Below are 17,451 nucleotides of genomic sequence, written 5' to 3' on the forward strand. Positions count from 1 at the left end.
CGCCTTGATCGTATAGTGGTTAGTACTCTGCGTTTTGGCCGCAGCAACCCCGGCTCGTATCCGGGTCACGGCAATCCTTTGCTGTTGAGTATACGGGAAGGTTGAAAAAATTTTACCACCTCATCTTTCTGCGTGATTTTGTTTCTGAAGCTTGGCCTGTGAGGGCGCCACCAGACAAGGGGGCTTGCTTTCTAACATTAGGCGTAGTCGTGGCCGAGAGGTTAAGGCGATGGACTTGAAATCCATTGGGGTCTCCCCGCGCAGGTTCGAACTCTACCGACTACGGGAGGGATTTGCAGTATTGCTTTAGCTTTCTGTGACGGTAATTGTGCCTTCTATGGTCCTTCGCTCTCTGTGCCATAACTGCTTCTAGCTTTCATCCTCGTGACACCTGCGTCTCTTCTGGGCAGCTTGTTGTAAAACTGCTGCTTTATAAAAGGTGAGAAGCCAGTGCTCCACAAGAGCCGGGATAGCCCAGTCGGTAGAGAATCAGACTATTAATCTGAGGGTCCAGGGTTCAAGTCCCCGTTCGGGCGAAAGTCTGTCTGCTTTTGGCGAAGTCACCTTGCTATCACTACGGTCCATCTCTTCTTCTGAATCTGTACTGGAGCGGTGTTCCTTCCTACTCCACGGTATCAGTGCACCTCCCTTGTTTGGCACACCTGGTTCTGATGGTCAGCTCGTTAGGAAAGCGAGCTCACAGAGTGAGTAGAATAAGACAGACCTCCGAATTGTGCAGTGCTGTCGGTCCCCAGGCCCAGCACTGAAAAACCCCATTACATAGGATGAGACATAGCAGCCTGATTTCTCCTCAGTGGGACTGCTGTTTTACCCGCTTCCAGGGCTTGCTTACAATCTCGGCTTGCTAGGTTGCAAGTAGGTCAGGCAGCAATGTGACACACAACAGGGCAGAAGTTGGTCTGCTTAATTCAAGTCCCTGTTTGGGCGAAGGTCAGTCTTCTTTTTGTAGGCCTCAGCTTGCTATCACTACGGTCCATCTCTTCTGCTGACTCTGTACTAGAGCGATGTTCCTTTCTGCTCCCAGGGATCAGTGCATCTCCCTCTTTCGGCAAACCTAATTCTGATGGTCAGCCCTTTAGAAAAGAGTGATCACAGAGTGAGTAGAATAAGACAGACTTCCCAATTGTGCAGTGTTGTCGGTCCCCAGGGCCAGTACTGAAAAACCCCATTACATAGGATGAGACATGGCAGCCTGATTTCTCCTCAGTGGGACCGCTGTTTTACCCGCTTGCAGGGCTAGCTTGCAATCTCCGCTTGCTGACTGAGCTGGGTTGGTTGCAAGTAGGTCAGGCAGCAGTGTTGGACACAAACTGAGCAGAAATTGGTCTACTCCCGTAGTCGTGGACGAGTGGTTAAGGTGATGGACTTGAAATCCATTGGGGTCTTCCCGCGCAGGTTCGAATCCTGCTGACTACGCTGTTTGCTGAAGGCCATGAGGCAAAGCATCCATGCATTTTTCACGGTCCTCGCACTTATTACTCTTCGATGGACAAACACGACGCTGCTGCTTCTTATATCCGGGCTCCAGGGATTTTCTTGTGTGAGCCAGTGGCACATCGTGATCGTATATTGGTTAATACTCTGCGTTGTGGCCGCAGCAACCCCGGTTCAAATCCGGGTCATGGCAACCCTTTGCCGTTGAGTATACGGGAAGGTTGAAATTTTTTTACCACCTCATCTTTCTGCGTGATTTTGTTTCTGAAACTTGGCCTGTGCAGGGCGCCATCAGACAAGGGGGCTTGCTTTCTAACATTAGGCGTAGTCGTGGCCGGGAGGTTAAGGCGATGGACTTGAAATCCATTGGGGTCTCCCTGCTCAGGTTCGAACTCTTCCCATTTCCGGAAGGATTTGCAGTATTGCTTTAGCTTTCTGTGACTGTAATTGTGCCTTCTATGGTCCTTCGCTCTCTGTGCCATAACTGCTTCTAGCTTTCATCCTCGTGACACCTGCGTCTCTTCTGGGCAGCTTGTTGTAAAACTGCTGCTTTATAAAAGGTGAGAAGCCAGTGCTCCACAAGAGCCGGGATAGCCCAGTCGGTAGAGAATCAGACTATTAATCTGAGGGTCCAGGGTTCAAGTCCCCGTTCGGGTGAAAGTCTGTCTGCTTTTGGCGAAGTCACCTTGCTATCACTACGGTCCATCTCTTCTTCTGAATCTGTACTGGAGCGGTGTTCCTTCCTACTCCACGGTATCAGTGCACCTCCCTTGTTTGGCACACCTGATTCTGATGGTCAGCTCGTTAGGAAAGCGAGGTCACAGAATGAGTAGAATAAGACAGACCTCCGAATTGTGCAGTGCTGTCGGTCCCCAGGCCCAGCACTGAAAAACCCCATTACATAGGATGAGACATAGCAGCCTGATTTCTCCTCAGTGGGACTGCTGTTTTACCCGCTTCCAGGGCTAGCTTACAATCTCGGCTTGCTAGGTTGCAAGTAGGTCAGGCAGCAATGTGACACACAACAGGGCAGAAGTTGGTCTGCTTAATTCAAGTCCCTGTTTGGGCGAAGGTCAGTCTTCTTTTTGTAGGCCTCAGCTTGCTATCACTACGGTCCATCTCTTCTGCTGACTCTGTACTAGAGCGATGTTCCTTTCTGCTCCCAGGGATCAGTGCATCTCCCTCTTTCGGCAAACCTGATTCTGATGGTCAGCCCTTTAGGAAAGAGTGATCACAGAGTGAGTAGAATAAGACAGACTTCCCAATTGTGCAGTGTTGTCGGTCCCCAGGGCCAGTACTGAAAAACCCCATTACATAGGATGAGACATGGCAGCCTGATTTCTCCTCAGTGGGACCGCTGTTTTACCCGCTTGCAGGGCTAGCTTGCAATCTCCGCTTGCTGACTGAGCTGGGTTGGTTGCAAGTAGGTCAGGCAGCAGTGTTGGACACAAACTGAGCAGAAATTGGTCTACTCCCGTAGTCGTGGATGAGTGGTTAAGGTGATGGACTTGAAATCCATTGGTGTCTTCCCGCGCAGGTTCGAATCCTGCTGACTACGCTGTTTGCTGAAGGCCATGAGGCAACGCATCCATGCATTTTTCACGGTCCTCGCACTTATTACTCTTCGATGGACAAACACGACGCTGCTGCTTCTTCTTATATCCGGGCTCCAAGGATTTTCTTGTGTGAGCCAGTGGCACATCGTGATCGTATACTGGTTAATACTCTGCGTTGTTTCTGTGACTGTAATTGTGCCTTCTATGGTCCTTCGCTCTCTGTGCCATAACTGCTTCTAGCTTTCATCCTCGTGACACCTGCGTCTCTTCTAGGCAGCTTGTTGTAAAACTGCTGCTTTATAAAAGGTGAGAAGCCAGTGCTCCACAAGAGCCCGGATAGCTCAGTTGGTAGAGCATCAGACTTTTAATCTGAGGGTCCAGGCTTCAAGTCCTTGTTCGGGCGAAGGTCTGTCTGCTTTTGGCGGAGTCACCTTGCTATCACTACGGTCCATCTCTTCTTCTGAATCTGTACTGGAGCGGTGTTCCTTCCTGCTACAGGGTATCAGTGCACCTCCCTTGTTTGGCACACCTGATTCTGATGGTCAGCTCGTTAGGAAAGCGCGCTCACAGAGTGAGTAGAATAAGACAGACCTCAGAATTGTGCAGTGCTGTCGGTCCCCAGGCCCAGCACTGAAAAACCCCATTACATAGGATGAGAAATGGCAGCCTGATTTCTCCTCAGTGGGACTGCTGTTTTACCCGCTTCTAGGGCTAGCTTACAATCTCGGCTTGCTAGGTTGCAAGTAGGTCAGGCAGCAGTGTTACACACAACATGGCAGAAGGTGGTCTGCTTAATTCAAGTCCCTGTTTGGGCGTAGGTCAGTCTTCTTTTTGTAGGCCTTAGCTTGCTATCACTACGGTCCATCTCTTCTGCTGACTCTGTACTAGAGCGATGTTCCTTTCTGCTCCCGGGGATCAGTGCATCTCCCTCTTTCGGCAAACCTGATTCTGATGGTCAGCCCTTTAGGAAAGAGTGATCACAGAGTGAGTAGAATAAGACAGACTTCCCAATTGTGCAGTGTTGTCGGTCCCCAGGGACAGTACTGAAAAACCCCATTACATAGGATGAGACATGGCAGCCTGATTTCTCCTCAGTGGGACCGCTGTTTTACCCGCTTGCAGGGCTAGCTTGCAATCTCCGCTTGCTGACTGAGCTGGGTTGGTTGCACGTAGGTCAGGCAGCAGTGTTGGACACAAACTGAGCAGAAATTGGTTGGCTTGTTCGGCACACCTGATTCTTATGGTCAGCCCTTTAGGAAAGAGTGTCCATAAAGTGTGTCCATTTTTTTTGGAGCGTCCATTCAGGTATAAGTTTGAGGGCTCGTGTACGTGGGTTAAGGGGAACTGCGCGCTGACCCCAAAATTTTTTTGCCGGACGCGGTGTCGATGTCTGCCGGACTGCGCTGGCCCACGTGAGACCCCTGACCGGCGCGGGAGGATCTGGTCCCCCAAGGGGCCTCGCGGAAGCTTACCCAAATTTGAGGCCCCTAAATGCCATACAGCACTTCTCCACAGGGTGGCGCACGGAGCAGTACACCTCAGGTTTAAAACAGTGGCATTTACCCGAATGGGGGGTGGACGATTTTTTTGCCCACGAAACCAATTTTTGTCCATTTGACCTTTAAAGTTACAGAATGACCATGGAACCGGTGCGGACCCCCGTCGGACCCCCAACCCGGGTCCCACGAACCCATTATTTGTACATTTGACCATTATATTCACACAATGACTGCGGATCATCTGCGGATCATCTGCGGACCCCTTGCGGACCCCCACCCTGGGTCCCACGAACCCAGTATTTGTCCATTTGACCATTATATTCACACAATGACTGCGGAACATCTGCGGACCACTTGCGGACCCCCACCCTGGGTCCCACGAACCCACTATTTGTCCATTTGACCATTATATTCACACAATGACTGCGGATCATCTGCGGACCACTTGCGGACCCCCACCCTGGGTCCCACGAACCCACTATTTGTCCATTTGACCATTATGTTCACACAATGACTGAGGATCATCTGCGGACCACTTGCGGACCCCCACCCTGGGTCCCACTGACCCACTATTTGTCCATTTGACCATTATGTTCACACAATGACTGCGGATCATCTGCGGACCACTTGCGGACCCCCACCCTGGGTCCCACGAACCCACTATTTGTCCATTTGACCATTATGTTCACGGAATGAGCCCAGATCACATGCGGAACATTTGCGGACCCCACCCCTGGGTCCCACGTACCCAATATTTGTCCATTTGACCATTAGCGTTAGAAAAGGGCCTCGGTTGGACATTTTTTTCTGAGACATCCCTGGGGCCCAAAACTTGGAACGGTGGCTCCTGGGGCCTCCCCCAGTAAGCTTATGAAGGCCCGGGGCCCAAGAGCCCTTGCAATCAGTGTCCACGAACCCGCTATGCTGAACACATTCAAATAAATGGCAGGTGGGTTTTTTTTAGAAAAGTCCCAGGGGCCCGAAATTCAGAACGGTGCATCTTTGGGGCCCCTGGATCATGCAGTCAAAAGCGCGGGGCCCTAGTTCGATGCACTTTTTTCCCTTTAGTCCTACGACTACGTGCTTCGGGGCCTTGGGTGAGGGGCCCCTGAGATGCCAGAATCTCAAATCTGGGGGCCCTACGACCTATCGTCTCCGAACTGTGGACGTCCCACCTCCCATCAAAACGCGTAACGCTTTTGTGGACGTGGGGTCCCTTCTGTGACCGTTTGACCCCTAAAGAAGGTGGTAGGGCCACCAGACTTCTGTGCCCAGTCGAGGGGATCCCCTCGAGACACATATCCAAAATTCGGCCCGATCGGACTCTTGGGAGTCGTGTCCACGTCGTGTCCACGACCCTCTAGGGATCCCCCGAATTTCAGCCGTGGGGTCCACCACATCGCGGAGATATTAGCAAAAAAATAGTACCATCCACCCCCCTCGCACCTACTCATCCATGCCGGCCAGGGTGCACCCTCCCCGGCTAGAGAAGGCAGCTCGAGGGGGGTGGAAGTCAGAAGAAAATTTTTTTTATGAGGCCTAAAGAAAACACTTGTACTGTACTCAGGGTAGAGGTCTTCACAGTGCACCCGAGACCCGTCGACCCCGTACCCGACCCGGGACCCGTACGGGTTCGGGTCTATATTTTAAATCATCAGCCGGAGAACACCCGGCCATGATCAAAGACTGCTTGTGTTTTTTGTAACTTGCAACTTGTAAAATTAGGAAAAGAAAAGAGGGCGCCAAAAAAAGTGATCTCTCTCTCTCACTGCTTTTAGAAGCAGAGCGCGCAGACTCAGAGTTAATACAAGTGCACGCACGGTAATAATGCTTGCAGACATGACACACTCATATTTAATATATTTCAAATCAGCAACACAATCTGAGGTGAACTGTCACATGAATGTTTTCTATAACGCTCAAACTGCGTTAAAGCTTTTTCGGTTGATACAGCTAGCACGCATGTGCAGTCTCGAGCGCATTTCATGTTTCAGTGAGGGACACTTCGACCGCCAAACCGCGTTTTACATTTTCTCCCATTTTTATAATATTATAAATGAACCGTTTAATCTTAAAATTTTAGTGGTTCAGATTCAGACTCGATGCAGATCAGAGAGCACAGAGATCAGATGATAGCAAATAAATAACGTCAGTGGCCATGGCATTGCACGAGCGATCGTTATTATAGTTCAAAAGGGCAACCAGTCTAAGTTATTATGCGAATTAACTCAAGTCAGAATGTACATATGCACAGTTGCATTTGTCATCCGTCACCGTGACATCAAGTGGACTTTTGAAACTGAAATAATGAGTGGATTCAGCTTGGACTTGGAATAACGAGAGGAATAACATGAATAACTTTCTTGTCGGAGGATTGTAATGCATCACAGGCAGTCAGGTACAATGAGGAGAGACTACGGCTCTTTAAATTAGGTAAGACAAAAAGCTGTATTTTTCGCAACAGGTTTATTGATTTGTAATAGCAATTTTATGGTGGAATATGTGAACGTCGGGTCCAGTCGGGTCTGTGTCTTCCCAGCGGGTTCGGGTCCAGATTTCAAATAATATACGGGTCTGGGTCGGGTCCGGATAGGCATTTCTCGGATCTACACGGGTCCGGGTCCGGCTTTTGAAATATTAGACGGGTCCGGGTCGGTTCGGTGTAGTACATTACGGGTCTCTTTCGGGTTTGGGCACAAATTTTTGGAAACGTGAAGACGTCTAACTCAGGGCACTGGATTTTGGTTAATTTCACCACATGTGGTGCATGTTCACCAAAATGTCACACACTTTGCCAAGCTGTAACTCCGACAAAACGGGGCCAAACTGCACCAAACTCGGGTCAGAGTAAGACCTCCAGAAGGCCTACCGAACACCACTGCCCCCCATCCATAACACCCCGGGGGGCGAAGTTATGGCCCCCCACATTTTTGATACTCAAATGGAAGGAAGAGACCTAGTGACTTGAAACTCGGTGACGTGATAGCCCTCGAAGGGCCCTCTCTGAAGCCACCTCCCCCAAGTCGATAGACCCCCAGGGGCCAGAGATACGGGCCCGCAAATGCAAAAGGTCCCAAAATTTGACCGGCCATAACTCACCCAAAAAGATGGGAAAAAACACCAAACTCTGGACAAAAAAATTAGACCTTGGAGACCTCTATCCGATGACACCAGCCCCATGTTCCTATGACCCCGGGGGTCCGAGTTACGGCCCCACAAAATGTGGGATTTGAACCGTTATAACCCAGGAACCGGACCACCCAGGAACTCAAAGGTTGTCGCAAACGGTAGGCCCCTTGACCCTCTAGGGATCCCCCGAATTTCAGCCCCGGGGTCCACCGCATCACGGAGAAATTAGCAAAAAAATAGTACCATCCACCCCCCTCGCACCTACTCATCCATGCCGGCCAGGGTGCACCCTCCCCGGCTAGAGAAGGCAGCTCGAGGGGGGTGGAAGTCGGAAGAAAAATCTTAGGATGAGGCCTAGAGAAAACACCTGTACTGTACTCAGCACACTAAGAGAAGTCCCAAAATTTGACCGGCCATAACTTACTCAAAAAGAGGGGAAAAGATTTTTAGAAAAAATGTTGGATTTTGGTTAATTGCATGTCCACCCTCAATTTATTTGACGGCATATGTGTCCACTTGCAGATTATCAAATAGCAAGTCTATTTAACTTGATTCATTTCAAATGAGTGCAATATTTTTAATGGAAACACCTCTACTGTACACAGCATGCTCAGCAGACTCCATTCATGTAAGTTTTATCAGAATATACTGTAGAATTTGCATAAAAATGAATGTCCACGGGAGCATTATGGAGGTCCCGCTGAATAAATTGTAAATGGAATTTAAAAAAAAAAAAAACTCCCATTTGCCATTTATTCAGCACGTCCTTCCTAATGGTTCCATGGACAGATACATTTTAGCGATTTCGTGGTTGAAGTCTCATCTGCTGTACTCTGCAAGCTCCAAGGAACCCATTTTTGTAAGTTTTGTCCCATAATACTGTAGAAATATGTATATATGTCAGGCTGTAACTCCGCCAAAACGGGGCCAAACTGCACCAAAATCGGATCAAAGTCAGACCATGGGGCCGTCTATCCTACGACATTTGCAACATGTCCCTATCACCCCGGGGGTCGGAGTTACGGCCCCCCAAAATGTTGAATTTGAACCATTAAAACTCAGGAACGACCCTCTAGGGATCCCCTGAATTTCAGCCCCGAAGTCCACTGCTTCGCGGAGATATTAGCAATAAATAGTACCATCCACACCCTCGCAAGTACTCATCCATGCCGGCCAGGGTGCACCCTCCCCGGCTAGAGAAGGCAGCTCGAGGGGGGTGGAAGTCGGAAGAAAAATCTTAGGATGAGGCCTAGAGGAAACACCTGTACTGTACTCAGCACACTAAGAGGAATCCATTCATGTAAGTTTTATCACATAATACTGTAGAATTTGCATAAAAATGAGCGTTGAATTTTGGCACACATGTGCACCACATGTGGTGCGTATCTCACTGTTCATTAAATAGCAACTGTATTTAACTTTATTTATTTCAAATGTGTGTTATTGTTAATGAAAATACCTGTAATGTACTCAGGACACCAAGGGGAACCCATTCATGTAAGTTTTATCACGTAATAATGAAGACTGGCCATGTGTTAAAACTGCTATAGCTTGCAACCTTTTAGCAGAAAATAACACTGCATCGGGATCTGTTTTCATGGTGGTCAGGAGGTAAATTTGCAATATGGTTAATGAAAACACCTGTACTGTACTCAGGACACTCAGAGGAATCCATTCATGTAAGTTTTATCCAATAATAATGTAAAATATGCATAAAAAAATTATGTCCACGGGAGCACTACGGAGGTCCCGCTGAATAAATTGTAAATGGACATTTTTTAAAAAAAAAACCCTCCCATTTACGATTTATTCAGCACGCCCTTCCTAATGGTTCCGTGGACAGATAAATTTTAGCTCCCAGGAATCCATTTTTGTAAGTTTTATCCCATAACACTGTAGAAATATGCATAGAAAAAATGTGTATATTCAATATTCACCACATGTGGTGAATATTAACCAAAATGTCACACACTTTGCCAAGCTGTAACTCCGCCAAAACGGGGCCAAACTGCACCAAAATCGGGTCAAAATCAGACCAGGGGGACCTCTATCCGACACCACCAGCCACAAGTCCCTGAACCCCCGGGAGGCGGAGATACGGTGCCCCAAATTTGGTGTACATCCAATATGAATAAATGGCAAGTGAGATATGTGTCCACCTGAGGTTTAACCTGTTAGCCAGCACCCCCCATTATGGGACTCACAGCTGAAAGTGCTCTAACTAACTTATAATCGTAATAGTTTCCTACTTCAGTGTGTTACAAACATAATTGTGGTGTCTTTAGAAAGAAGACCCTTTGGGCTTCACTTTTTATCAACCAGATTTGATAATTCTCAAAAATATTAAAAGTTATAGACACTAAAGTGCCTTGAATTTTTTTTTACCACTCTTAAATATTTTTTTATTTGATATAAAAATACATGAAATAAGTCCTGGAGCAATCTAGAAAAGTAATGGGTTGAAAGCCACATGTCTCATGAGTTTCTATTTCAAATCTGAATAAAATATAATGAAAAATGAGACTCCTGCAAATATTTTTCTGAGACTATGTCTACACCCCCCACCCCCCCAAATATAAGAAAATATATTTCCCAATAGTATTGAAGACTTCTACAAACTATTTAGTCAGTAAACATTCCACTGCATAGTTTTTTTCAATTATAAAACACTAGACATAAACTTAGACATCATATAAATGATTTATTTGAGCAGTAGAAAAATACAATAAGAATAATTTGAGTAAGAAAAATAAGAATAATAAGAAAAATAAAAAAAGATTTAACATTGTTTGCCAATATAAAACATCCTGAGATTGCTAGAGATGCATATTTTACAATGAATTACGATGCAAATAAGTAATGATGTGCTGATGGCCACTTATACAGATGGTAATAACACAAATGTTCCGAAGTAGATAATCCACTCTCCCTATTCATATAGACGCGTTCACTTTGATAGCCGTGACCATTCAGTAATAGCGAGCTGATTTGGGCTGATTTGCACTCAAACAGATGGTAATCATGCACATACATTCACATTCAACATAAAACACACTCTCACATATATAAAAACTCTCTAAAATAAAAAGAAAGACAGGAATTTGCAATCGCTGTAAGTTCCGCCTCCATCAGCTGACCGGTGCGTCAGAGCGCGTCACCAGTTCTCAGGAGAGAGCGCCAAATTCAAATAAACTATTTTCCGCCTATTTTTCATTCATTCTTTTTTCCAGTACTGAAAAACCCCATTACATAGGATGAGACATGGCAGCCTGATTTCTCCTCAGTGGGACTGCTGTTTTAGCCGCTTCCAGGGCTAGCTTACAATCTCCGCTTGCTAGGTTGCAAGTAGGTCAGGCAGCAGTGTTACACACAACATAGGAGAAGGTGGTCTGCTTAATTCAAGTCCCTGTTTGGGCGAAGGTCAGTCTTCTTTTGTAGGCCTCAGCTTGCTATCACTACGGTCCATCTCTTCTGCTGACTCTGTACTAGAGCGATGTTCCTTCCTGCTCCCGGGGATCAGTGTGGAACATGAGCCGGGCAAAAGAAGCTGTATCTGTGGTGGGGGCCTCAACCCTAAGGACATTTGATATCTGCACAATGTCTCATTTAAACAGCATGAGCCAACGGGTCCTTGGTCGGGCTTTGATGCCAGAATTTACCCCTCCAGGAAAACCCACTGGTAAGATATCTCACAGGAAAATGCTGAGCATTGGAGTATTTCTCTCTCTCCTGTGTTTGTTTGTTTGTGTGTGTGTGTGAGTGTGTGTGTCCTCTCCCCATTAACAATGTGGTAGAAATTATTGCAGGGGAGCGCATTGCAGTGGAGTACTTGTTGGCCCAGTCCAATAGAGGCGACCAGTTGATTGCACACCACAATGACATGCCTGAAGTCCCCCCAGAGGAGCCCGAAGAGGATAGTGAAATTGACACGACTGTGTGCCATGCAGCTGACCTTAGGGCTGATGACTCTCCAGTAGCTGTCGTGCAGGTCCAGGTGACAAGTCAGGTGGGTGACACTGAACCCAAATCCCCAGATGAGGAGGTCACTGAGGAAGAGGAGGATGACACTGCAAGTCCTAGCACATCAAGCCAGGTAATATTGCTATCCTGTACTATTTTTTACTTTTAAAAAAAATTTATCTGGTACAGTGCAAAACGCCTATTGTCACCAATGTGTAAAGTTAAAATATATGCATGTACAATGCAAAATAATTATTACAACACCGTATATGTTTATTGGACTGTGTTTGGCATTTTTCTCAATTTCCAGAGTACACAGTGTGATTCCAGAGGTGTCTTGGGCTGGGAGGCAGTTGATGCCCTGGCAGCCTACTTGGTTGGCCTAAACCGAACGATCACTGCCTTGTCATCACAAGAGGAGGCCAACATAGTCCAGCTGTACATGGCTCTGCATGCCATGGACAAGGTACCATCAAAATATAGCCAGAGGGTTAAGAAGAAGGCTTTGACAGGACCTTGGAGAGCATCCAGGAAGCAGAGTGGCTCTGCTCCAGGACAGCAGGCAGCAGAGAGGTAATTTGACTATTTGGATCGTCACTAGTTTATAACCCAGTATACAGTTCAGATTATATCATCTTTCTTTTCCATAGATTGTTCATGACTCATGGGCAGGCAGCTCAGGACCCTGAAGTCCACAGGGTCTGTGAATGTGTTTGCCTAAGGCTTTTGAAAGAGTTTCAGCAAGCACGGAACAGGCCCAGGGACACACAAGGAAAAACTCTGCCAATTCCACAATCTATTGTGGTGGTATACAGCCACTTAAAACAGCTGATGGAGGACAGCAGAGAGGTTCTAGGACAGACTAACCTAGTTTTGGTCCCGATAAACACCACTACTGTCTCCTCGTGGTGAGTCTTGTTTTATGCGATACTTTTGCACAATCACAGTAGTATATCAAGATTGTACTTATAAAACCTTCTTGTACATGCTTTTAAAAATGATGCTACAGGAAGTAAAGACAATGGGCTTTTATTCACTTAAATTGCTAATTTAAGATGAAGAATGTTTCTCTTGCAGGCTACTAAAAAGACAGAAACGTGTAGACAGAGACATGCTTCTGCAGGGTACTGCACTGCCCAAACAAGTATATTTGGCAAAGGAGGCTCTTCCTGAAGTGCGCGAACTTCCAGCTGTTCCTGCACAGCATGGGCATGAGGCCATGGTATTTCAGGATTCAGCAAATCAGGAGGGAGAGGCCTTCATTCGTAAGCGTATCTCCAACAGGTGCCCAATGCCCACCCCTCCTCCTTGATCTTACTCTGCATTTCCCATATACCCACCAGCACCACACTTTGCATTCCCCCCTGGGTCCTACCCACCCTTTCCCAGCTACCAACCAGGTCTACCACTGCCTCATTCTACCCAATTCCATCCCCCTCCCCAATTCCAGCCCCCTCTCCAATTCCAGCCACCTTTCCAATTCCAGCCCCCTCCCCAATTCCAGCCACCTTCCCAATTCCAGCCACCTCCCCAATTCCAGCCCCCTCCCCAATTCCAGAAGCCTAATACCTTGCCATCACAAACTTGTCCTACCACTCAGCCCAGGCAGCGCACATGGAGAAGGCAGAAAGCTGCCCAAGAGGATGAGGAGTGAGTGGCTAGAGGTGAACCACCATGGAAACGACTAGCAAAGGATATATATCACTATATCTGCAAGCAGTGTGGGCTGGCAAAAAATAAGACAACTGGCCACACTCAGCTGAAGGGCCGGTGGTATTGTCCAGCCTCAGGCCTCTCTGTTGCACAGTGGAGAGAGAAAGTACAGGGAGTTCTTTGATTTTTTTTTCATTGGTGTATATAGTAATGTATATAGTTAGGTTTTTATATAGTTGCATATGTTGTGCTGTGTGTGTGTTGTGCTGTGAACATTTTGTTTTTAGTTGCTGTTTCCAGTGTTTCATTTGCAGTGTTTGTAAAAAAAAGGAAAGACACAGCTCTTGTGGTGTAATAGTAACACATCCACCCTTTGGGTGGAAGATTCCAGGTGCAAGTCCTGGCAAGAGTTTGTGGTGTGTTTGTCAGATTATTATTATAATTATTAATTTTTTTATTAAAAATATAGTCAAAAACCAATCAAACACTTTACTTAAATCCTTTGTGAGTGTTCATGAAGTTTGATGGATAATTTTTTTTCTTTTTCTTGCTTTCCCTCCTTTCTCCTTCTCTTTTCCCTTACTTTCCCCCTTGTAGCAGTCCCTTTTGCCCTGTTTTTGGCCGAGAGGTTAAGGCGATGGACTTTAAATCCATTGGGGTCTCCCTGCGCAGGTTCGAACTCTGCCGACTACGGGAGGGATTTGCAGTATTGCTTTAGCTTAATTTGAGGGTCCAGGGTTCAAGTCCCTGTTAGGGTGAAGGTCTGTCTGCTTTTGGCGGAGTCACCTTACTATCACTACGGGTCCATCTCTTCTGCTGACTCTGTATTAGAGCGATGTTCCTTCCTTCTCCCGGGGATCAGTGCATCTCCCTTGTTCGGCACACATGATTCTGATGGTCAGCCCTTTAAGAAAGAGTGCTCACGGATTGAGTAGAATAAGACAGACCTCCCATTTGTGCAGTGCTGTCGGTCCCCAGGGCCAGTACTGAAAACCCCATTACATAGGATGAGACATGGCAGCCTGATTTCTCCTTAGTGGGACTGCTGTTTTAGCCGCTTCCAGGGCTAGCTTACAATCTCGGCTTGCTAGGTTGCAAGTAGGTCAGGCAGCAGTGTTACACACAACATGGCAGAAGGTGGTCTGCTTAATTCAAGTCCCTGTTTGGGCGAAGGTCAGTCTTCTTTTTGTAGGCCTCAGCTTGCTATCACTACGGTCCATCTCTTCTGCTGACTCTGTACTAGAGCGATGTTCCTTCCTGCTCCCGGGGATCAGTGCATCTCCCTTGTTCGGCAAACCTGATTCTGATGGTCAGCCCTTTAGGAAAGAGTGCTCACAGAGTGAGTAGAATAAGACAGACTTCCCAATTGTGCAGTGCTGTCGGTCCCCAGGGCCAGTACTGAAAAACCCCATTACATAGGATGAGACATGGCAGCCTGATTTCTCCTCAGTGGGACCACTGTTTTACCCGCTTGCAGGGCTAGCTTGCAATCTCCGCTTGCTGACTGAGCTGGGTTGGTTGCAAGTAGGTCAGGCAGCAGTGTTGGACACAAACTGAGCAGAAATTGGTCCACTCCCGTAGTCGTGGCCGAGTGGTTAAGGCGATGGACTAGAAATCCATTGGGGTCTCCCCGCGCAGGTTCGAATCCTGCCGACTACGCTGAAGGCCATGAGGCAAAGCATCCATGCATTTTTCACTGTCCTCGCACTTATTTGCGAAATGTCCAGTCCCTCTTCGATGGACAAACACGCCGCTGCTGCTTCTTGTATCCGGGCTCCAGGGGTTGTCTTGGGTGAGCCAGTGGCACGCCGTGATCGTATAGTGGTTAGTATGCTGTGTGGTGGCCGCAGCAACCCTCGTTCGAATCTGGGTCACGGCAACCATTTGCCGTTGAGTATACGGGAAGGTTGAAAATTTTTTACCACCTCATCTTTCTGCGTGATTTTGTTTCTGAAGCTTGGCCTGTGCAGGGCGCCACCAGACAAGGGCGCTTGCTTTCTAACATTAGGCGTAGTCGTGGCCGAGATGTAAAGGTGATGGACTTGAAATCCATTGGGGTCTCCCCGCGCAGGTTCGAACTCTGCCGACTACGGGAGGGATTTGTAGTACTGCTTTAGCTTTCTGTGACGGTAATTGTGCCTTCTATGGTCCTTCGCTCTCTGTGCCATAACTGCTTCTAGCTTTCATCCTCGTGACACCTGGGTCTCTTCTAGGCAGCTTGTTGTAAAACTGCTGCTTTATAAAAGGTGAGAAGACAGTGCTCCACAAGAGACCGGATAGCTCAGTCGGTAGAGCATCAGACTTTTAATCTGAGGGTCCAGGGTTCAAGTCCCTGTTCGGGCTAAGGTCAGTCTGCTTTTGGCGGAGTCACCTTGCTATCACTACGGTCCATCTCTTCTTCTGAATCTGTACTGGAGCGGTGTTCCTTCCTGCTCCAGGGTATCAGTGCACCTCCCTTGTTTGGCACACCTGATTCTGATGGTCAGCTTGTTAGGAAAGCGGGCTCACAGAGTGAGTAGAATAAGACAGACCTCCGAATTGTGCAGTGCTGTCGGTCCGCAGGCCCATCACTGAAAAACCCCATTACATAGGATGAGACATGGCAGCCTGATTTCTCCTCAGTGGGACTGCTGTTTTACCCGCTTACAGGGCTAGCTTGCAATCTCCGCTTGCTTGGTTGCAAGTAGGTCAGGCTGCAATGTGACACAACAGGGCAGAAGGTAGTCGGCTTAATTCAAGTCCCTGTTTGGGCAAAGGTCAGTCTACTTTTTGGAGGGCTCGACTTTCTAACACTACGGGTCCATCTCTTCTGCTGACTCTGTATTAGAGCGATGTTCCTTCCTTCTCCCGGGGATCAGTGCATCTCCCTTGTTCGGCACACATGATTCTGATGGTCAGCCCTTTAGGAAAGAGTGCTCACGGAGTGAGTAGAATAAGAAAAACCTCCCATTTGTGCAGTGCTGTCGGTCCCCAGGGCCAGTACTGAAAAACTCCATTACATAGGATTAGACATGGCAGCCTGATTTCTCCTCAGTGGGACTGCTGTTTTAGCTGCTTCCAGGGCTAGCTTACAATCTCGGCTTGCTAGGTTGCAAGTAGGTCAGGCAGCAGTGTTACACACAACATGGCAGAAGGTTGTCTGCTTAATTCAAGTCCCGGTTTGGGCAAAGGTCAGTCTTCTTTTTGTAGGCCTCAGCTTGCTATCACTACGGTCCATCTCTTCTGCTGACTCTGTACTAGAGCGATGTTCCTTCCTGCTCCCGGGGATCAGTGCATCTCCCTTGTTCGGCACACCTGATTCTGATGATCAGCCCTTTAGGAAAGAGTGCTCACAGAGTACGTAGAATAAGACGGACTTCCCAATTGTGCAGTGCTGTTGGTCCCCAGGGCCAGTACTGAAAAACCCCATTACATAGGATGAGACATGGCAGCCTGATTTCTCCTCAGTGGGACTGCTGTTTTACCCGCTTCCAGTGCTAGCTTGCAATCTCGGCTTGCTAGGTTGCAAGTAGGTCAGGCAGCAATGTGACACACAACAGGGCAGAAGGTAGTCTGCTTAATTCAAGTCCCTGTTTGGGCGAAGGTCAGTCTACTTTTTGGAGGGCTCAGTTTGCTATCACTACGGGTCCATCTCTTCTGCTGACTCTGTATTAGAGCGATGTTCCTTCCTTCTCCCGGGGATCAGTGCATCTCCCTTGTTCGGCACACATGATTCTGATGGTCAGCTCGTTAGGAAAGCGCGCTCACAGAGTGAGTAGAATAAGACAGACCTCCGAATTGTGCAGTGCTGTCGGTCCCCAGGCCCAGCACTGAAAAACGCCATTACATAGGATGAGACATGGCAGCCTGATTTCTCCTCAGTGGGACTGCTGTTTTAGCCGCTTCCAGGGCTAGCTTACAATCTCGGCTTGCTAGGTTGCAAGTAGGTCAGGCAGCAGTGTTACAGACAACATGGCAGAAGGTTGTCTGCTTAATTCAAGTCCCTGTTTGGGCGAAGGTCAGTCTTCTTTTTGTAGGCCTCAGCTTGCTATCACTACGGTCCATCTCTTCTGCTGACTCTGTACTAGAGCGATGTTCCTTCCTGCTCCCGGGGATCAGTGCATCTCCCTTGTTCGGCAAACCTGATTCTGATGGTCAGCCCTTTAGGAAAGAGTGCTCACAGAGTGAGTAGAATAAGACAGACTTCCCAATTGTGCAGT

At 47.7% G+C, this 17,451-nt stretch overlaps 4 non-coding genes across 4 annotated transcripts; all 4 read left to right on the plus strand.

Moving 5' to 3' along the window:
• Positions 1 to 463: 463 nt before the first annotated feature.
• trnan-auu (transfer RNA asparagine (anticodon AUU)) lies at positions 464 to 536 on the plus strand. The gene has a single exon. It is a non-coding gene; the product is annotated as a tRNA-Asn (tRNA).
• Positions 537 to 1,355: 819 nt separating this feature from the next.
• On the plus strand, positions 1,356 to 1,437 carry trnas-uga (transfer RNA serine (anticodon UGA)). Its single transcript has one exon. It is a non-coding gene; the product is annotated as a tRNA-Ser (tRNA).
• A 13,392-nt stretch (positions 1,438 to 14,829) lies between these two features.
• trnas-aga (transfer RNA serine (anticodon AGA)) lies at positions 14,830 to 14,911 on the plus strand. The gene has a single exon. It is a non-coding gene; the product is annotated as a tRNA-Ser (tRNA).
• A 611-nt stretch (positions 14,912 to 15,522) lies between these two features.
• On the plus strand, positions 15,523 to 15,595 carry trnak-uuu (transfer RNA lysine (anticodon UUU)). Its single transcript has one exon. It is a non-coding gene; the product is annotated as a tRNA-Lys (tRNA).
• The last annotated feature ends 1,856 nt before the right edge of the window (positions 15,596 to 17,451 follow it).

This window comes from Carassius carassius, chromosome 18 (genome assembly GCF_963082965.1).
Source record: "Carassius carassius chromosome 18, fCarCar2.1, whole genome shotgun sequence".
Lineage (NCBI taxonomy): Eukaryota > Metazoa > Chordata > Actinopteri > Cypriniformes > Cyprinidae > Carassius > Carassius carassius.